Source organism: Triturus cristatus, chromosome 6, assembly GCF_964204655.1.
Source record: "Triturus cristatus chromosome 6, aTriCri1.1, whole genome shotgun sequence".
NCBI lineage: Eukaryota > Metazoa > Chordata > Amphibia > Caudata > Salamandridae > Triturus > Triturus cristatus.
This window is the reverse complement of record NC_140589.1, coordinates 164,311,677-164,334,857: the sequence shown is the minus strand read 5'-3', so window position 1 is coordinate 164,334,857 and position 23,181 is coordinate 164,311,677. Positions and strand designations below refer to the sequence as shown.

At 41.4% G+C, this 23,181-nt stretch overlaps 2 long non-coding RNA genes across 2 annotated transcripts in view; both read left to right on the top strand.

Moving 5' to 3' along the window:
- LOC146816574 (uncharacterized) overlaps window positions 1-8,998 on the top strand; it is a 33,587-nt gene extending 24,589 nt beyond the window's left edge. Inside the window, exon 3 of the long non-coding RNA XR_014962920.1 lies at window positions 119-8,998. This is a non-coding gene — a long non-coding RNA (uncharacterized LOC146816574). The remainder of the gene's footprint in view (window positions 1-118) is intronic.
- Window positions 1-16,261, top strand: part of LOC146816573 (uncharacterized) — a 91,609-nt gene extending 75,348 nt beyond the window's left edge. Inside the window, exon 2 of the long non-coding RNA XR_014962919.1 lies at window positions 15,801-16,261. This is a non-coding gene — a long non-coding RNA (uncharacterized LOC146816573). The remainder of the gene's footprint in view (window positions 1-15,800) is intronic.
- Window positions 16,262-23,181: the final 6,920 nt, after the last annotated feature.

Genomic DNA, 23,181 nt, shown 5'->3' with positions numbered 1-23,181 from the left:
ATTGTTATATGAAGTGCTGTAAAAAGAGCAAGTTATTATTGTTAGCTAATAACTAAAAGACTCTCCCTAATTGAAATCCCCTTAACAGTATTTTCTTTTTATTTTGGTTTTCCTATAGTGCTACAAACCAGTGGTGATGATCTCAAAGCTATGTGATAGCTACATCAGTACAACAATTAAAGAAGTATAAAGTTGACAACATGGGTCAAAAATAAAAAGGAAGAACCTAGTTTGCAGCTACATTCACACTCAAATCACAGAAACATAAGCCCTCAACACGTACTAGGCATACCACAATAGACCTTGTGACAACTGAAACATTTCACGGAGGACACTCATTTGAAACTTCAAACTATGGAAAATAAGAAAAGAGAGCAGCAAACTCTATAAACTTACTGGACCTTGCTGAGCAGCAACAGTAATACCAATGATCTACAACCCAAAATAAACAGGATGGAAAAGAAAATCCAACATCTAATGAAATGTAATGATTTCAAGAATAGTAAGCACAGGAATAACCTCTGACTGGATGGACTGTCTGAAAGAACTAAAGGAGAGAGCATCTTTGAATACTTTGAGAATTTCCTCATGAATCCTTTCAAACTAGTGATGGGTACTAAAGTGGATTTACAGAGAATGCACATGGGACAGCCCCAGATCATAGTTCTGTCATCAAATAACTCATTTCAAATCAAGCGCCTTATCACTGTGTTCCTGAAATCTACACAGGCAAAAGAAGATTCCTATGCCTGCACAGACAGTACAAATTTAACGTGGACAAGTTACTTAATGCTAAACCAACAGCAGCTTGTAAAAAAAATATGTGGCATGGAGGGGAAAGCTGCAGAGATTTGATCTTACATATGACCCAGTGAAGCCATTTAGGCCTTAATTAACCCTGAAAAAAATTATAAGGGTACTTCAATGTGATCTGGACGGAATCAATGAAAAGTACATAATAACAGCATGCAGGCTTTAACACCCCTCTTCAGAAAATTGACTGCAGATACCATCCTCTCTTAATTGAGTAAATAGCATGTTTATCATATTTAGCCAGGTTAAAGCTTAATAGCAACAATATCAGTTACAGTGACTGTTTTTGACGTAGGATACCCTTGATTCAACTGTAATACCCTCCTTTCTCTTCTAGACAAGCTTTGCTCTTACAGTTATGCTGATCTCACCCTTAAAATAAATACAATAAATATGCTCTGTCCATCCTACTACATCTCTAAAGTGGTGCTATGCATAGAATATAGCACTACCATGCAATACTGCAGAGCATAACAGAAGGACCTACATCATGTGTCAAAAACAAAAAACTAACATATCATTTATCCTCATCAAGGGTGCTGTTGGGACTCAAAATATACACTATTAACAGATTGACAACTCAAAATGTTATTATATAGACTTGTAAGGAACCGAATGGCCTGATAAAAAAATTAAAATAGATTACCAACTTTCAAGTAAAAGAAGGCAAATATGTTCCTGCAGAGACACATTCCTCAGCACCACGAGTGAGGAGTTGAAAAAAGGATAGGTTCCTCACTTGACATGTTGAACACTCAGAAACCAGATAAAAAATGCTGGTGTCTAAATGTACAGGTTTGGACTAATAAAAGCTCAGATAACATCTTGACTGTAAGTGCTCATATGGCCAACACCATAACCGTTTGGAAAGTATCAAAAGCATACTATTATTAACAACAAAGCATATGCAATAGGAGTGAGTGCAACTTTCCTCAAGACTGTTTGACAGGAAATATAAGGTTAGATTTTGACTTTGAAAGGACATAATGCATGTCATAATATGAATGACAATAATAATTTAAGCCACAGCTGGAAGTTATTTCACCTCATTAACTCAGAGTTGACCTTATTTTAGGAGATCTATCTCTTATAGTCCAAAATAAACTACATTTTCATAGACAATATATATAAACAACTTAATCCTAATAACCAACAACATATTGTCTTGTCAGGTCTGTCAAAATCATATTGTCTTATCAGGTGTGTCAGGTTGTCAGGCTACACTCAAAGTCTGATAAATGGTGGGTAAACATAGCTTTCTGAAAACATGGAAAATATCTAAAAAGAATTAGAGAAGATTTAAGTTATTCTTATAATTTTTCTTATATGAGAAGGATACCTCAAAACATACTAAATGAGATGTATTTAAAGCTACTCCAAGAGGCAAAACAATACGGTATATATGACAAGGAAATAATATTTCAAGATCATGACCTGAAAAGTGAATAAAATTAAGAAAGCTGAAAACATTTATCTGCAGGCAGCACTCACCAAATAACACTTAAAACAATTGTTACTCAAGTTTGAATACAATAAAAAAGCATTCATGGTGGTGTATATCATAAATATGTATATCATTCCTGCAGCAAAGCCAAGTATATTATCTTCAGCAACTGGGCAGGCAAAGCCTTGGTAAAATACCCGAAAATGCCCAAAAAACATAAAAATGCATCACGTAGAAAGTATAAAGATGGATAAAGCATATTTTCAATAGGTTGTTTTTGGTATATTCAAATATTTGTGCATTAATATATACATCACAGTGTAATCCATCTAACACAGATCTACAGAATATCTTCTCTAACCCTTACACCATAGGCAAGGCTAAATTGATGTACGTGGCCTGGAGACTAGGATTATTTAACTGGAATTCACTAATGCTTTGAAACGTTTGAAAACAAGGAAAGCTGTAGGTCTTGATTTCCTTAAAGAACATTGTAACCCAACATACAACAATGAATGTACTCTTAAATGCCATTGGGAGGACGGGTTAGTGAGATGAACTCTCACTTCTGACAAATACAGTGTCATTAGTTTGAATTCTATCAAATGAGACTCAAATTTCCATCCTCTGAAGCAAGACAATCAAGTGAAATAAATTGAATGTTTGTAAATTGGGCATGGTGCTTAAAAATTGAATAATTACTGATGGTAACATTGTATACTGCACGTTATTATTATTTTCTATTCTTACAATTCTCAGATATGGGACTCAAAACAGAAACTTTCAATTAAGTACTGGTAACTGTATCATATCCTTAAAAGTATAGACTCGAAACTCTGATCAATGTTGATAGTAAGATTTCCTCTAAGGCACTTGTGCTGAGGTTAGGTACACATTTACTTTATATGATTGAGTCAGATGAAATAGATTTTACCAAAGGAAGGGTAGCAATTTCCAACACTAGACATCCAAAGAACAATGAAGAATTCCTCACAATGCCGGTTGAATCGACCTCACAGGGCCGGTGCAATTCACAGGTGCTGGTCCCAGTCTGGGACACAAAAATGCTTGCATTCCAGGATTGCGGTTCTCAGATAAGTTTTATTTTACTGGCAATGCATTTCGACCATGCGGTCTTTTTCAAAGCCTAAGTCTGTTTTTTAGACTCTTATGAGGGTGTTTTTCCATTGTCTATTGTGGTAGAAAAATTTAATGCCTGTTTTCTATGTTTATTACAATGACGAACACATATATGGTGGTTCTACACATGAGCAACTTAGGATGTGAAAAAGACTTCAAGGGTGAAACGTGCTACCAGTAAAATAAAACTTATCTGAGAATGCAATTCTGGCGTGTGAGCAAAACTATAGAATTGTATATAAATAGCTGAAACCCCAGAGACCTGCTGGACTACCACAGTTTTAGTTGAAGTGAAAGCATTTGCTGGACTGGAATTGGGGCTTCCGTGGTCGACTATTAAAGTGACCTGATAAGGGGAAGAGTTTAATTTAATTATTATGCATCCTTTATAGTACTTTGGAAGCTTGCTTCTATGTCAGCCATTTAAATGTATCCCTTTTCACACTAACTAGATTCAGCTACCAAGGATGCCTGATTTCTCCTTCACAGCTTATTTATTGCCATACAGAAAACCCTGCTTGAAAAGATTCACACAATCATTATTATTGGTGGAATACTAATAGACGAAGATCAATTTAATGTTTCACCCACAATAACAATATTCTTTTTTTTTTATAATTCTTTTTATTGAACATTCAAGGAAAGGGTCATGTTATACAAGAAGTCATTACCAATTTCTATGGTACAGTGTCTTTATCAGGCAGCAGCATCATGCATTATATTAGCGTACAGTACTGAGATGGTCACATTCAGTTGGTATCAGGGCGTTAATGGTCCGTCAAGGGAGGGGACAAATAGGGGCTCACACACATTTCCACGATACACATTCCATTTAGTCCAGAGGGCTATCCATTTTTGGGGACAGCCACGGGCTACATACACTGTTTTCTCCCGTGCCATACACCAATCCAAGTCCTCTCTCCAGGCATTGAGTGTCTGTGGCGCTGTTGCTCCCCAGAGTCGAGCTATATTTCGCTTGGCTACCATCTGTCCAAGCGTCAGCCAGGTTTTGCCCTTTGCGTTCAAGTCCGTGGGCTCCCAGATGTTTAGGAGGCATCTTTTGGCTTCAAGTCGAAATTCAACCCCCCATACCGTGCTCATACACTTATGCACTTTTTCCAGTAGTTTTGGATTAGTAGACACTCCCAGAGTATGTGTAGAAAGGTCCCCTCTAGGCCACACTGCCTCTTACACATCCCATCTCCACTCCTGCCCATTAGTACCAGTCTTCGTCCAGAGAGGTACACCCGGTGTAAAATCTTTAATTGGATCAATCTTAGTTTCGCTGAGATAGCGACTTCCTTAGGGGAAGAGAGTGCTTCCTGCCATTCTTCGTCGTCTATTTCTAGACCATCCCTCCCCCATTTCTCCCTCAGTACCAGTAAAGGATCTGGAGTGTGATGTATAAGCTTTTTATGTGTAAGGGATATGCCTCTCTCTGGCAGGTATCCGTCAAGTAGCCTATCCTCAAGAGGGGAGGACTCTGGAAGCGATGACCCAGCTGGGATGTTGGCCTGAAGGGAGTGTCTGACTTGTGCGTATCTAAAGTATTCCGAGTCCGCCAGCTCGTGTGTCTGCTGTAGTGAAGTAAAGAACACCACTCCATGCGTCCCCAGAGGTCTCCTATGCGGGAGATACCTATGAGGTCCCACTTGTCGAACCCCTTAGTCCGTCCCAATGTGTCCAGATGCTCGGAGTCCCAGAGTGGAGTTTCGAGCGTGAGTCTATTGGCCCATCCCAAGCTACGGTTGACCACATGCCAAAGTTGGACCGAGTGTCTGGTAGGCCCTGTGAGGGGAAATTTGGTTGGTTTAGAGTAAAGCGCCCTCGTAAAGTCTCCACCCGGGAGAATCCACCTATCCACACAATAGGCGGGGTCGTCACCACTGCGGTATGTAAATTGGTTTATAGCGTATAGGTGTGCTGCCCAGTAGTACTTTCTAATGTCAGGGAGGGCAATACCCCATCATACTAACCAAGAGTTAGTTTATGGCACGATATGAGTGGTTTCCCGTCCCATAGTAGGTCCCTTTGTGTAGCTTCAATGTCTTTAAAAAATGCAGGTGGGACTAGGTCTGGGTAGTTCTGGAGGGCATAGAGGAAACGTGGCAACGCCATCATTTTAAAAAGTGATGGCTGTCCTAGAAGGGACAAAGGGAGTGTTTTCCAGGTGTTGGTATCACGTCTGAACCTCTGCAAGGGCGGGAGGAGGTTCCGCTCATAGCGGGTCTTGGTATCAATGGATATAAAAATACCAAGGTATATAAATCCTTCTGTGACTGTCTGAATGGGGCAGTCCTTTGGCATAGAAGGGAGACTCCCATGTAGGACGTATAAGAACGATTTGCTCCAGTTAATTTATAGACAGAGTTCCTCCCGAAACTGGTGAATATGTCTAGAACCACCCTTAGTTACTTTTGGGGGGAAGTAAGGTAAAGAAGGATGTTGTCTGCGTATAAGGAGATCCGGTCTTCAGACCCATCTGCCCATTTAAGTCCCCGGATAGAAGAATCCCTTCATATCCAGGCCCCGAGCGGCTCAAGGGATAGCACGAAGAGCAGTGTCGAGAGTGGACAACCCTGTCTCGTCCCCCTACCGAGTGTGAACACTTCCGAGATTTTGCTGTTTACTACTACTTGGGCTAATGGTTCCGTATAGAGGAGCCGCACCCATCCGATAAAATTAGGGCCAAAGCCCATCTTTTTCAGGACCACCATCAGGTATGCCCATTCCAGTGTATTGAACGCCATTGTCGCGTCCAAAGAAACTACTATTGCATCTTCTTGGATAGTGGAGCAGCGCCCCAACACTCCGCGAAGATGACGCAGGTTAAGGGCAGTATTGCGGTGCAGCATGAAACCCGATTGATCTGGGTGGACCAGTTTAGCTATTATTGGCCAGAGTCTATTTGCTAAGAGCTTGGCGAGTATTTTGGGTTCTGCGTTCAACAGGGAAATCGGTCTATATGAAGCACATTTGTCTTTTGGTTCCCCTCTTTAGGAATGGCTACCAGCGTGGCGAAACGTTGGTCTCTTGGCAGCAGTCCCACCTCTCTACTGTCTTCATACATAAGTTTTAAGTAGGGCGCCACTCTGTCTGGTTTGAGCTTGTATAGCTCAATTGGTAGACCATTGGGGACCAAGGTCTTGCCTGGTCGGAGGTCCCTTATTGCCGCGGCCAACTCATCATTGGTGAGTGTGCTCTCTAATGCTTCTCGGTCCGGGTCAGAGAGGATAGGTAGTCGGATGTCTACAAGTAAATTGGAAGAGTCATCCTCCGCAGCGAACTCGCAAACTATGTCGTGGGGTTCAGTAAAAACAGCGCCGCAACTGCTTTTTAGCTCTGATACTAGTCTCTGCGCCCAACAATATTCTTTTAACAATAGCGGACCCTAAGAATTTACTTTAACCTTGATGAACGCTTTAGATTCGCTTGCAGTTTTTTCACTGTATAAATGAAATATGGGAAAAACAGAAGCTATTCCCTTGACCAGGAATTGCCCAAAAGACAGCATTCCTGATTTAGGTATGTGATGGAACAAAAACTATATTAAAGTCCTCATACAATTTTTGATAAAACTGTTATTGTTTTTATTATAGGGTAAGTCTACCAGGGGGGTATTTCCACAGATATTTAAGAGTTTAGATGAAGGCAACCAACACACTGGGATCATACTAACATAAGTCACAACATATATACCTGGCTCAACTAGAATTTGAATTTCTATATTCACATGTGATGTCTTTCATGAAATCAATGCAATGATTGAGGTGTCACTCAATTCTCCTATTGTAACTACAAATTCAAGACCTTAATCATGTTCTTTGTGTTTGTCCTGTGTTATTAAAAGCACATCATCACTTTTTAAAGGCCTCTGTTTCTTAAATATAACATACACACTGCCTTGGAGGCTCGTAAGTCTGTACTGTTTCCACCTAATGAAACTCCCTGTGATAAGATCTATCAATTCTTTAAATGTTTTTTAAAAATTAATTAGTTATCCTGCGCACATCATGGACGGCAGTGTATATAATGCCTTTGTCCTCTTGTTAGGCCAGTGGTTGTTAGTTTGGCAGGGATTTGTCTCATTGTGCATCCATATGACTTTAAACCTGGAATATTTGCACATCTTATGTTGAACTATGTGTGTCATCCTTTTCCAATGGTCAGTGCTGCACACTAAATAATACATGTCACCTTATTACAGAATGCATATTGTCACTTTCTAAGTCCTCTGTTTCTTAAATATAACTTATGTACTGCCTGGGAAGCCCGCAAGTCGATAATGCTCCCAACCAATGGAATGTTTTGTAATATTTTTGGGTGTATCTCTACTGCTTTGAGTTGTATATTGCCATAGTCTTCAGACATGGCTGGTGGCAGTTAATTAAGTATAGTTATGTCTTAATATTGTATATATAAGATTTGCATCTTTGCACATCATGTGATATACTGTCCCTGACATGTTTCTCTATTGTCTGTACTGTATATTAAACAACACATGTCCCCCTAATCGTCAGGTCCCTGTTGTTCAGGTGGTATGGGTCTTGAGCTCTCTGTTAATTCTGGATTTTAAATATGTATTATTTTTTTATTTCACATTGCACCATGCACGATATCACTTTTCAAGTCTGCAATATTGCCATCCAGTGAAGTGTTCTGTAGTATGATTTATCAACTTGCTAATTACTTTTTAAACTTTTGCCTTTAAATTGCAATCTATGTAAATGTTGGAGGAGTTTTACTTTTTGATGCTGATTTATAATGTATATGTTTTTTTTAATTGTTGTTATTTGTTATGTGGACCTCCGTTGGGGCTCCTTATCATTATAACATTCTTGACTTGACGCCTATTGTAACTAGCAATGACACAAAGAAAATATATGATCTCAGATGGACAAAATACCCAATGATATGGGACAGGTGATTTTAGAAATTCCTATTTGGCCATGTTGCTAAACAGTGCCTATTTGTAATACTTGCAGTTTATGTAGAAATGCAAAGATGTAACCATTCTCACCAAACACAAAGGCCTGTAATTCATATCAGGACATACATGTGAAATTCCATTGCCGTGTGCTAATGAAAAATGAGAGTTAGAATTTGGAAAATGCGGGAATTATGTGTGTTCACCAGTTTGTAAAAAACAATTCTATTGTACCTTTTCTTCAATTACAAGCACTATATAAATTTACCTAACTCCTTTTTTAAAGGATTATGAGTCAATTTCCTCAGCTCTCCATTCCTTTTTTATCACTCCACAATTTCATACTCCCCCAGTCACACCTATACCTGTAACATCTTTGGATGTGATCCACCAATATTCTATTCCCAAAGCTGCTTACATATATAAAACACTAATGTCACCTACTTAGATTAGAATAAAAAGTTCTCTTGAACTACTATGGGAAGTAGATCTAACCATATCCTCTGCAAAATTCTGGGACATAATTTGGCTTAAAATATTCAATACCTTCAGCCCCTTTTTGTGTACAATAGGGCTGTTATTACCTCAGAATGCATTTCTAAATTTGACTGATCTGCTTCTTCACTATGTTGGTCATGATCCATATGCACTGGTTATTAAACATATTTGTTATATTACTGTTGTCATGTTAATACATTTTGGAACTCCATTTGGTCTAAGGCCCTCATTATGATAAAAGGGCGAACTGCCACAGGCAGGCCATCGGTGGTGGTCTGCCCGCCATCCAGGGCATTGGTCCAACGCTGCATTAGAATGCAGCCGGTTGGACCCCAGAGGTCAGGGGGTAGGACCGCTGCCTCCCGCAGGATCAAAGATCCCATCAGTATGGCAGTCAGATTCCTAACCCTACGATGGAGGTGGTGTCTGTGCAGGCACCCCCGTAAGGATTAGGATATCCCTTTCTGACTGCCTATGCATGGCGTTCCCACCGCCATGAATAGGCAGGTGGAAACGGACTTTAGAGGCCTAAAGCAGGGCCCCTTCGCCGTAGGGCCACTGCTAATTAGCTTGAGGGGCACATGTAGTGCCTCCCCACACATCCATTCACCGTGTGCCAGGCACCAAGCGGTGCCTGGCACGCAGTGCATGGATGTGCACAAAGTGTTGTTTTCTACTTCAGCATGAGCTGCAGCCCTTTTCCTGGGCTGCAGCACAAGCCGCAGTAGACCAAAAGCATTGGTGCCCCCCTAAAAATTCTTGCACCGTTTGGCAGGTACCCCATGGTAATTAGACCCTAAATGTTTAAAGATTTTCAAATGTAATATACCACTAACTTTCCAAAATGTTTTATAGGTTCCTCAGCACCTAGCTTTGAGCATTTATCTCCTAAACCTTTGTTGCTTAATCTTTTTATTGCACTTGCTTTTAAAGTTATACTTTCTTGTTGGAAAGATGTTTCTAAACTATCTATGTTAACATGGTGGATCTTTACATGTGATGAACATAGAATTCATACTGTTTCTTCATTGACATTACATCAGAAGATTAAATCTGATTTATATTGGTTACCTTTCATTACCTTTCTTTCCTTGCATTCATCAGTACCTTAATCTAATCTTTTATTATCCCTTCCCTTCCCTGCCTCTCTTTTCTTTCCCATTCCTTATTGCTCCTCTTCTTACTTTATTTTCCATTCTCTCTCCTTTCTCTTTGTAAGTAAAATGACAAAACTATTTTTTTCATACATTAATCTATTTCTCATAATTGCAATACTTGTGGCTGTATGAATTTCTCCACAAATATATTTTTTCTTTTTGGTGTTGAAATCATTTAAAAAAAATAATAATAATAATTTGGAAGATGCTGCTCATGGTCATCCGCTCCATTATGTGAATAACAGTGATTACAAAAATGACAAAGCCTCTGTGCTTTTCATAGTTAAAATCCCAACAATTGTTAACAATAAATATACTACAGAACCTGATCTGGAAAGTGCCATTGTTATGACTCTAAAAACTTTGCACACACTCATTAATACCCCTCTCCAGATCTCCTACAATCTTTGAAAACAATCAACCCCCTTGTACCTTTTGAGTGTCATTCTAGCTACTTCCTTCACTCTTTTGTTCAATTCTAGAATGGATCCACCACTAACAGACAGGGAGTAGAATTTACCCTATCTTATTCCCAAGATGAGACGAGTGCCTAAGATGAATAGTAATAACGTGAACACATCAGACACAAAATTGAACATTTTGCACATTTTCAGGCAACGAGCGTGAACTTGGATCTGACTTAGAAATATAACTGACCTACTGAAGCCCCCATAATGTTCTTGTTGCACTTGTCAATAACAGACCTAATGAATGTCCCCAATAGCTATAAAATTATATAGAGCTATCTTCTGAATTATGTCACTGTAACCTAATATCGTTGCGCTTCGGCCTTCTTCCTACATGTGTCATCTTTTCCCATCCCCCTTTTCTGAGTTGTCATTTGTTAACAGGCTATTGATTTTTGTAGTTGTGATAGTTAAGAGTTTTGCACTTCGACCCCACGAAATTCCACAGAGATATGCTAAATAGCTTATATAGCACCAGGCCATATGTGCAATCAACTGAAGAATCATTAGTGATAATGCAACACACTACTTTGTAACTATTTACACATTATATTTATTTGCTGACACCAGCAAGATGTTTAGATTTTAATACCAAATTTTCCAACCACCTTAATTTATACTATATTGTGACCGTTTATGTTTTCCAAGGATTTTCCTCACCTATTATTAAATAAAAATGAAATAAACTGAATTGGCTAAAACAGGATTTTTTACCTGGAACTGCTCAGCAGGATTTGGACTTCTATGACCTTCCGAAGGCTGTCAATCCTGCATTAGCAGTGTTTTGTCTAGGTTACACACATAGCATTTTTCTGGACCTCCTGGTCTTTGTTTTCATTCAGCAGCTTCTCATTAAGTGGACATGCAGCCCTACCTTTAACAATGGAGTGGCCTTTATTCACTGTCTTCTGGTCCACCTACGTATGGTACTAGAGCACCTGATTGTTACAGGGCAGGTCAGGCGACTCATTTATCATTGATATGAGTTGTAATCTTATATCCCTCATTATTAATTTGAAGCTTGAACATGCTTTTGTAGAACACAAACCTAGCTAGAGAGCAACGTGCAGGAGCCCTACATTCTGATTAGGGATCCTGGTTTTATTTTTTAACATTTCAGTCTGTATTTACCTATATTTATTTTGTTTTTTGAAAATAAATGGAGTCGAAAAATTGTATCTTTCTGCATTTATTTAACTGATAAACTGTCTCGTTATAGCAAATGAAGCAACCAAATATAACAAAACGCAACACTCATATGTAAATATTAGCAGCATATACAAATATTTGTTTACATATGTCTGTATTTAAGGACATCTCATCCTGTCTTTTAATTCCTCATGATGTCTATCTGCTCAACTGTTGGCTTGAAATTCATTAAGGACAGCATGGAGAGTCGCTCACAAGAAGTACCATTTGCTGTATTTTTCCCCTTTAAAATAAAAAAATACAGACAGGAAACACGAGGTTTTCTGCTTGTAAAAATCAGTAAACACAGAAAACTAGGGGGCTTAATTATGATTCTGAATCATTTACAATGAAGCAGGATGTTCGTGGGGGTGAATCCTATCAAGCCGTGTCCTTTGAAGTGGTGAGTCTTTAGCTCCTTTCTGAATTGTGGATGGATCAGAGCAGTTCTGATGTTGAATGAATGTTGGTCCAGATTCTGGGAGCAAAGATGGAGAAGGCATTTGTGCTTGCTTTCTCTAGATGGTGATATTCTGGCTACTGTGGAGCTCTGTCAACCTGAGACAGATAGTTTTTCTGCCTGATTTGGAGTATTGCCGGTGCTGGTGGTCTCTTGTAGGATGAAGCTCATCTTAAAGATGTTGCTGATTTATTGGTTGATTGGTTGGTCAATTGATTAATTGATTATGGGGTTTGTTAAGTGTGCTGACCGGCCGTAGGGTGTTCTGGTGCTAACTTTACAGGAAAAAGGAAAAGAGAGAATGAGAGGCAATAGAAAACAAATTGTTTTAAGAGACAGATGAAAAACAATTTAAAAAAATGTGTTGACAGAGAGAGCAGCAGAAGGGGATTCCAGTGTTTTGGAGTGACGTGGGAGAAGGAGCAATCTTCCTTTGAGGAACGGCAAATATTAGGAACAATAACAGGATTGAGGGAGTCACAGTGAAGGGATGGAGAAAGTTGTTTGATCCTCTTTTGATGCTAGAGAGGTCCAGTAGAGAAGCAGGCGCGCTGACAAAGGCATAGCTCTTTGAACAGAGGAGGCTGAGCAAAAGGAAGCCTGTGGATTTTGGCAAGAAGATAAAAAAGAGGAAGCATGATGGGGATGGTTGTAAATGAGACAAACCGATTCATTGTGCACCATTTGGAATTTCAGGCAGAGATAGGAAGACTGCATTAGAGAGAGTATCATAGTCCAGGCGAAAATGTATGTTCAATTCTACCGCAGTTTTCCTAAATTCAAGTCCGAAGATAATCTTGTTTGAAGTTTGAGGTAATAGAAGCAGTTCTTGGATTCTTTGGAGCTCTGCAAAACACAGGAAAAGGCTGAGTCAAAAGTGACCCCCAAAATAAGAAGTGTGTTTGAAGAAGCATGGGTCGACCCAAGAATAGATGCCCCCCATGCTGTGGGCTAGCGAGAAGGGGAGCTGCCCACAATCACTTCATTATTGTATGAGCTGTGTTTTAACTAATTGGATTTCATCCAGGATGCAACACCAAATAAACAAGCTTGGAGATTAGATTGCCCTTATTGAGGATTGCCATCAAGTCTTAACAAAATCCTGGTGTCATCAGCATAGAAAGCAAACCTGAACCCTAAAGAACTGATCAATTGAGCAAGAGGAGAAAATATATATTTAACAAGGCAGGGCTAACAAGGAGCCGTGCCGACCTCCACAGACAAGAGTTTTACTGTCTGTCGGTGGTGTCAGAGTTTTAGTTTGACTGTAAAGCGGTAAGGCAAACTGCTTGAGTACCAAAGGAGAGGAGTGAAGAGAACCAAGCCAAAGTTTGGTACTGGATGCTGGAACTGGCAAGACGGAAATAGCAGATCATGGGATACAGCATCAAAAGCCCAGGGCATAGCTTAGTCAGTGGGATTCGGAGGGTGTTAATCTCAAATTTCCCAACTAAAAAAGCAGTGAGCTCTCATGGTGAATGTGTGAGGTGACCAAGGTTTGGGATAGACGGTTCTCATAAGGACTATGGTCAGTACTAATTGGCTTTAGGTGGGCCTCTGGGACTGATTTGGAGTTGCCCGACAGGTGCTCCAGTTGCAATGGCGACTGAGAACCCTATCTGCCAAACACAAGATCTGCCCACCTCATCTTGAGTCGCAAGTGACTGTAAGTTTTACGCCAACAGAGCAAATTTACTCTGCTGACGAGAAATTTCCTCTGACTGCCCGACAGAGTAGGTGCTATTGGAAGTTAGCCATCCTACTGTCTGCCCTATTTCATGAAGGCTTTTGTTTTTTACTTTCTGTCACCTCCCGGTGAATCACTGGTGGTGAGGTACAGTGAAAAATGAAAAATGACCACCACCCCATGAGAGAAAACTCCAGTGATCTGGAAGTCATTGTTTATTTGTTTTTTTTTCAAAACCAAGCTCCTACTTTGGTGCAGGTAATCATCGGGGCAATAGTCAAGCATATGCTATGAAGCATGCGCAGCAAGGAAATACACACGACTTGACTATCCAAAAGTAGCAAATGATTCACCTATTTGTGAATCACGTGCACTGTGCACTTTACACTCCTAATTTTGCACCTTCCTGTAGCAGAACCTGTGACTTATATGCCGTTTTGGGTAAATATTAGGAAGTCCCTGTCAGGGAATGTTGATTTTCTTTGCCCTTTATAACGCATTTGATACTGCTCCACAGAGACATCTTTCTCTACCTTTATTTAGTGTAACTCGGCATGCAAGGGCATCTCATTGAGTCTCTCAATTAAAAAAGCTTCACCCTGGCTAGTCTTTGTGTCTTCTAAAACTACTTGCTGTTTTAGTGCAGATTATTGTTAGAAGTGGGCAAGCCACTGAAGACTCGAGCCAGAGGCCTGGCTCAGGCTCAGCTTGAGGTCCTCCTGGACTCTCAAGCCCTAAGAAGGCAGAGCTTTGTGTGGCTTCTGACTTCCACAGCTGCATTTCTCTCATTGTGCAATCCTCCGCTTCTCTCCCCCGTCCCTCCTGGTTCAGAAGTGCTGCCAGGCAAGGCTATTGAGACAACAGTGATGAGCAGTGGAGCCCATATGTACATGGCTCCCACCCGCTGGGGGTAAATAGAAATGCAAAAAGGTTTCATAGTTGGAGTTCGGCCATTGGATCTTCACTTTTATCGATGAGAAGAGGTATCTGTCACAAATGTCGTGGCTCTTCTGTGAGCACACCGACGCAGCCCTGACCTGGAAAGAAGTTCTCATGCAGGACGCGGTCTAGTTAATTTTGACATTGTCCTGCGTGTCGGCTGGCCACACCCACCATGGAGGACCGCGGACATCACGGTTTTGGTGTATGGGCACAGCTGAGATAAAAGCCATTGCCAGAGGTAAGGGTCTCCCCTGTTATTCCAATACTTACCTGTGTTACTTACCAAGTTTAAGGCTTTCTGGTGATATGTTAATCTTTTGAGCTCTTTTTGTTCGCTGTCAAGCTGGCCTGGAAGTTTGGTATTTGTTTGGAGTCCTTGTTTTCAGCCTTGTCTCCTGTCTCTCAGGGAGCCCTGGAGTTGGCTCATATCTTCCATCTGCTCTACAGCTCTGAAGAAGGAACTCAGGGACCTGTAAAAGCAAAGTAAAAGACACTTTACCAACAGAGGAACTGTTACAATACCTAGGTACGGTGCATCCAGAACATTTTATGTGGAGAACATCTTACCATGACGGATGACTGTGCTTGAGAATCATCACTTCCGGACTTTCTGAAGTTCCTATAAAGGGAAAAAGACTCTATGTGAGCAATATGAAAGTGCTTCATTGTGTGTTCTTTTTTGCCAAGACTGTGGTCCTAAATTCTTGTGTGGACATATTGGAATTCTAATATAAATTCCAGTATTAATTGCTATCTGGTAGAAATAAGGCAATGACGTGATATTTCCCTGGATGTAGTGGCATGGTATTGGTCCACCCTATGTCATTTTAATTGGTAACAAGAGGATTCTCTTAGGTGGTTACGCATGTCACTTCATTTGATCAGAATTATTTAGTGAGGGTCTTGTTTGTGTTTTCATGAGGTTCATCACATGTACATACTACTCACCCATAGGTCACCCAAAGGTCAAAAGAAAGAGGGAAGTCTTTGGTAAGGAGAATACAGGGGAGTTAAGATGGTTATTCTTACACCTTTTATCAAAATACCACTGATCATAATCTTTCTCTTTTTTGTTAGATGCACACGGACTCCAGGATAACGACCAGAGAAGGAACCAGCCGGACCAGACCAGCGAAGAACACAGTTTCATCCACTTCACTGCCACTGTTTGAGTACTCAGTCTGGATACATATGGAGTCAGAGATTAGATGGCATTGGGAACTAGACTCTGGGATCACATCTCACTCCCACTGGACTGCACTACGTAAAGAAGAAAACTAAAGAATATGTTGGTGCCATGTCCTTACAGTGTCATCGTGTTGCATCTCCAACGTCCTCTGCTTTCCAAAACGTGTAATTGGCTTTGCTGAAGTGTTGAGCCTATCCTAAAGTCTGCTCCTTCTTATGTCAGGAGAAGCTGGTGATGTCATTAGAAGTAACTGACCTTCCCTTAACTTTGTCATTCTATCCAGAAAGGCTGCTTTCAATGCTATGTCAGGGCTAGTAAGCGTTATATAAATAAAATTACAATGACTTGATTTAACATGTAATAGAGTACATTTGAGAGAGTGTACTGGTTTAGATCCTCAAATAATTCAACACAAAGCACTTACCTTTGAAGTGAAACTGGAAATGGATACCCATCTAGAAGTTAAATTACACAATTCGGAAACAGGACAAATGTGATAAATCCTGGCTTCTTCGCTTGATTAAATTGTGCAAACCTGGCTATTTACCTGAAATACATCAGTTCAGGGTGTGTGGTACAAAATGTTAGAGAGAAAATGTTGTGTGGACAAAATATTGTGTCGAGAGTATCGAGGACAGAAATATCATAAATGTAAGTCTCTATAGGTAAGCTAAGTTTTACTATATATAACTCTACATATATGTACCTTGACGATACTCATATCTTCAAGGTACGTAGATATGGAGTTAAGAATAGTATATCAATAGTTACCTATTTGCACTTACCTTCTCAGTCTCTTGGCCCTCAATATTTTTCACACAATATTCTCTCCACACAATGTTTTTGTTTCCGATATTCTGTCAGTGATCCGGGTGGGCGCTATACAAAATATTGTCTTGTATGTGGGTTGATAGAATAAAACGTTGCACCATTTAAAATAACCCCCTAGCTCAATTATAGGGGGCACACAACACTTGGCTTGCCTCCAATAGTTTCCTAATGGCAACGTGATCAGGGCAGAAGGGGGTTGTTCCTGAAATCATCTTTGCAAGCTCACTTCTAATAATTGCCAACGAATGCACTGATATAATCTAATAGATTAACTTGTCACACTCTCATGAGTTTTATTCTATGTATACATGATGTTTGCTGCATGATTTACAGGCCAAACAATTTAATGACTCAGATCATGCATGGGGTCTTAGAGCCAAGCCAGACCATTGGCTCGGCTATGGTTCGGCTGTCCTTATTAATTTGTTGGCTCACCCACCTCAAATAATTGGTGATCAGTGCTGCAAACTATAATGATAATATTTGTCGGGTGCTTGAATTAGTCCAAAATACAGCTGTATAATTTTCATCTTCTATTCAGACTGTTAAACTCTATAAATTCAACATATCGTTGTGATGTCATTCAAAGAACCATTCAATTTTAAACATATTATTCCCCCCCAAAAAGTATTTTCAAAATCTGGCCTCAGTTCCTATTATCTTTCACAAGTTTGACATCATTCAGCTGACACGTGTTTCGCGGTAAACTATGCTGCTTCTTCAGGGCTATTACAATTACATAAGTACACATTCCTAAAAATTGGTTCCCCAAGGAGCGACAGATTGATAAGCATGTATTGGATGCATTGATTATTCAAAGATATCATAAGGTGACACTAGTTTTCTTTGCCGAATGATAGGTAATATTAGATGATTGTTTACACGTCACATTTCTCTTGTACTAGCATCAGGTTTTGTAAGGAGTTTCCTAAAGGATTGTGATTCTCAAGTCACGTCAGCGTTATACCACACTTTCTATTCATAAAAAGATAAAAGCCATCTGTACTCGTGTGTAAGGCTTTTGTCCGTTAGTGACAGTCGTTCCCCCAGTAGCGCTCCTTTCCATATGCGCCTCTCATCTCATTTACGCATCCAATGTCTAACTGGCCTTGATTAGTTTTAACATGCTAGTCCCAGAAGTTAAAAAAGGGAAATCCCTCTATACTTTCACATGAGTCTTATATCAATAGGTACAGAAAGTTCTCCTCGTCTTCCATGTGGGTCAAATACCAAAATGTTACTCCATTTAGAATATAATCTAATGGATTAACGAGTCACACTCCCATGAGTCTTATCCTGTGTATACATGATGTTTGTTGCGTGATTTACATGCCAAATGTCTTCATGGCTCAGCTCATGCATGGACTCTTAGAGCCAAGCCAGACCATTGGCTTGACTATGGCTCGGCTCTCCCTATTAATTTGTGGCTCACCCACCTCAAATAATTAGTGAACAGTGCTGCAAACTAGATAAGGTGAGATGTATTTTGGAACCGTATGCAAAATAAAAAGTTATGTTTCCAACTTTCACCACTCTCCACAAGCAACAGCGTCATAATAGAAGCCTTTTGTTGGTCTCTAGTGCCCCCTTATGTTGGTACCCTAAAGCAGATATCTTGTGTCACCTTAATGGTGCACTGGTCGGTCCTTGATAGCTAGTCAGTGCCACCCACAAACTCCCTAGAAGTTTCAGAAACTGATGCAATAGTGCAAGTTGTTGGGAATGTGGGTGATTGCAGGTGCAGCCTGTTATCTTATCTTCTAGCCGGTATTGGCGCTTCTTTATGATATTTGTAAAATACAGGTAGGTTGATGCACTGGGACACTACACACTGTGTAATATGCCCTTAAAGTAGGATAATAGCTTTTTCCATTTCCCCAAAAGCGTGTGACTGGTAAAACCAATGCTTCATTGGATTGAAGAGTGAGGCGTGATGACAGCCAACCCACAGAATGTGAGTGAATCATTTATAAATTGCCACTCCCTAACCTCAACTCTTAAACTATGCCAATCCAGACCTAAGCAGTTTGAACAAAGGAATGTACATGACCAACACTGCCCGGTGTGACGTAGAGGGTGCAGCTTCTTTCTATCTGACATTTGAGTTCCTTGTTCCAGTTATTCAAGAGCAGGCGGGATCCCTCCATTGTCAGGCTCTATATAGAAAACACGTGGTGCAAATAAGGATTTATTTAAGGTAAACATGCTGATGGAATTGCTTACTTGAAACCATGCATGTCAATATTATAAATATGTCAACCCGGGTCAACAAATTAGGGTGGCTAAGGGGACTCTGCAAGAGTAAAGAGGAACAGTTCTTCATTATTATGTATTTTGCTCAACATGCAATGGGAAAATATTAGATTTGGATCTATTACACAATTTGTTATACACAGAAAAATATTGCATGATTCCCAAAGAGAATTGAAATGAGGCAAGCAAAACGTGTGCTTTTTCAAGTATAGAACTTGGGTATTTATTGTGGTCACAAAGTGTCCCCGGCCATGGTAGTCGACCTTTGTGGTTAGTAATGTGGTCAGTAACCGTAGCAGGGGACCGATCCTGTGGTGGTAATAGCCGAGATGCTAAAGTGGACAGAACCACGCTTCGGTGTAGCGTGCGTGGTGCCCCAGTGGGGAACGGTACCAGAACGTCGACACTTGCTCACATCCTTGTTGTTGTTTACGTTTGGAATGTTTGTCTTGTGTTCAATCTTTTTGTCTCCTTCCCCTCCTCCCCCTCCCCCCTTCCCACTCCCCTTCTTATGTATCCTTACCAGGTATCACAAGCCTTGGGTCTTTCTAATGAACAACACTTAGACATATACCGCTCATTAGGCCACTGAACCTCGCGGTCTCCACCCAAGCACACCTTCACATTCACGCGGGTTACCTTACCTAATCCCGGAACCCCCACCAACACCGTGCACAACTATCCACAAAAGCTAGGTCCTGAAGAAACGCCATCGATCTTCTTAGGCTAAGGAGGCATGAAACATGTCGACCTTATTTTGAGTTACACGGGCACATTGCGCCCATTAGTAACTTACTGACCTCCGGGTCTTTTATCCTGCCAGGGGTCCCACAACATTAACTAACCTTATCTGGACACCCCTAGGTAATTTTATCCACATACCTTTGCCCGCACGTAACCATCAGTTTTTTTGGATCCCCCTCTTTACCCCACACACTCGCATTCACCTATCGGCTTTTCACTTTAAAAGATCTCCGCGAAAGAGACCCTTCGGGGGACCGTCGGGCATTGCAGCGCCGGCCCGACGAGGAGCAAAAAAGCCCGATGATGAAGCATGACATCCTTCGGGGTGTGTGAGGGCAATGAAAATGGATTTACTCCTGTCCTAATTTTACCCTTGAAAATGCTGCTATTTGAGGACCTGCAAATCACTCAGATGAGCTATTAGCTCTGTGAATTGGGATAACATTAAGGGGCTGATTACGGGGGCCCGACTGTGGCAGTCCAGCCATCGCCACACTGGCAGTCCGACCGTCCCATTACGAGTTGGGTGGTAGGACCACCATTGCACCACCAAAGCCGTCAGGGATCAGAGATCCCTGGCGGTGGTCTTGAGGCCACAATAAGCATATTAAGAGTTTCTTCTTCGCCACAGTTTTCGTGGCGGTTCCTCGTCCATGAAAACCGTGGCGGAGAGGAAACAAAGGGGGCTCTACAGGGCCCCCTGTTGCTTCTGGGCCATGGGGTGCATGCACGGGGGCACATGGTGTGCCCCCTATGCGCATGCACCCCAGTATCTGCACGGCATGAACTTTACAGACCATATTAATTTAATTTAATTGTGGGTTTATATAGCGCTAGAATCGACTCCCGGAGGAGTATCTCCGCGCTTCGACCGCTGGGGAACCCGTCCTGGCTCACCCTGAGAGATGGTCCCTAATGGGTATCTCTAAGGTGCGACCAAGCATCCCCGGCGGTCTGGGGGGGCCATTGTGAAGATGAGGCAAGCTAATGCCCAGAGTTGCCGAGTGTGGTCCCTGACTGGAGTAGGCACCGAGGCGAGAATTATCGAGCCCGCTGACCCTGGTCCACGACCCTGCCGCGTCAGGAATCGAACCCTGGTCCCGGGCCGTCCTCTGCTTACGGGTCTGCCGCCTCTAACCAGTGAGCCACACCTCTCCACTGACGTGCATGTGCTTGCTTTGGCATTCCCCTTGCGGTGCCTAGGTTTAGAGGCACAGCTGCTGGACCACCAAAGAAAAGCCCGCCAGACATGAGAAACATTCGTAATCTGGCAGGTAGGTGACAGCGAGTCTTTGTGGTGTCGGAGCGTGGCGATGTCATACCTCCCGCTCCACCAAAACTCAACACTGGAGGGCTGTGAAGATCCACAGCTTAATCCCTATTCTGTACCATATTATTGGCTAGCGAGCCTCCTGCCTATTATTTGTGTTTCCACAATACCATAATCTTTTGTTTTCCTTAAACCAAGTGATGTTTGTTGATTTAAAAAAAAAAAAAAACACAACAACATCTGGTTGCAAAAGTCATCTACTGAAAGCAAACAATTAGACTTTTAAAAAAGTAATACGCTTTTTGTACATTTGATAAATATGTTAATTATTTGTGTGCAAAGTAAGCACTTTGTTAAAAGGTGAAATCTTGAATGAAGAGGATGCAGGAAGTGATGATTCAAGATAGAAGTTTATTTGCAAGTTATACAGGTAGAACAGCTCAGCCACCCAACCGCCTCTGGCTAAGTTCTCCAGCAATGCCAGAAACCGGTCCTAGGAAGCTTGTTTCCGGTCCAGGGAAGGCATGGCTTGGCAGTTCCGGCTGGACTGTTCCCATGAGGCACAGGGTCAGACTGATTTGCATATGGCCATGTCTGAACTGGGGTGGCAGAGTGGGCTAAAGAACGGTGATGGATCAAACACTGATCTGTTGACTGGGTGTGAGTGTTTGATTGGTTCTGATGCTCCGTCCATCACCACCCCCTTTTGTACCGCTAAGTTCTCCAGCAATCTCACACTCAGGTGCCACCAATGAGTCAGAGCATCTGAACAGTTCTAGAACACATACATGTCAAACACAGGAAGATTGAATGAAATAACATTACAACACACTTTATATGCTGAATCTGCACACAGGCAAAATGAAAGTAGGCTAATTTCTCATGGATACACCTGAAACCACACATCATTTGCCCTCTTTCAACTAAAAGTGCACATTGGGCCAAGTAACCTCGCACAGAAAAATGAAATATGAGCATGAGAGAATAGTTGAATGCATGTGGCAGAATAAAGCTGATTGGCATTAATACTGCGATTAATATTAATAATAACACTATTTACAAATTGTGTTCAGATTGCTGATTTTTATTCTAAGCATTGGTGATACTGACATTTATTTAATTGCTATCAATTAAATTTTCTGTGCATTAATTTCTAGCCTACAGATTTCTATTGTTCAACTGGGCCAAGAGCTTCTTATGATACGCCCCTCTCAGACTCACTTCTCTAGCTCTGCTGCTCCATCACTTGGGCTCAGCCTGTGGTCTTATGATCGTCTGCTGCAGTTGCATTCTCATGTAGGATATTAATGCTGATGCCAGAGTTCTTAATTTGTAAAAATTGAAGTGCCAGGGCCCAAAATACTTCTTGGGAGTCCAGTGCAGCTGGCATCGCCCCAGCTCCTGCTAGTAATGCCAAATGCCAGTGACAGCAGTAACTATCTGCCAGTTTTAAAAAAATACAATAAATTGCCAATGAGAAATTGTGCTAAAACAAAATAGACACACAGTGCCACCATGTAGTGGCTAAATATGTGCGGGTGTTTTGAAAAAGGTACAAGTGCCGAGCACCAGCGAACACCGGCACAAATTAAGCACTGGCGGATGGAGGTCCTTGCAGATCTGGGAAGAGGAAATGTGTTGATAACTTGCCCAGAGCATTTTTTCTCCCAGATCCCCGCTGGCAGAAAGTTTACATTGCTCAGACTCCGGCTTTTCACAAGTCACTGTGCTGATTCACCTGATACCCTGGTGCCTGCAGGATTAAACCCAGATCTGTGAATGGGGGTGAATGTTTTGCCAATGTGCAACATTCCATCCATCATCTTGTGTGTTTTGCTGTTCGCCCTATGTGGGAAGGGTATGCCCAGACGTGGGTCCCGTGCTCACTACGCCACTGGAGTCAAGCTATCCTGGCTGAAGAGGGGTGAAACCCCGAAACCGGTCCTAGGATGCTTGATTCCGGTCCAGGGAAGACATGGCTTGGCAGTTCGGGCTGGACTGTTCCCATGAGGCACAGGGTCAAGACTGATTTGCATGTGGCCATGTCTGAACTGGGGTCGCGTGGTGAGCAAATTAACGATGGATTTAACCCAGATCTGTGACTGGGGTGAATGTTTTGCCAATGTGCAACATTCCGTCCATCATCTTGTGTGTTTTGCTGTTCGCCCTAT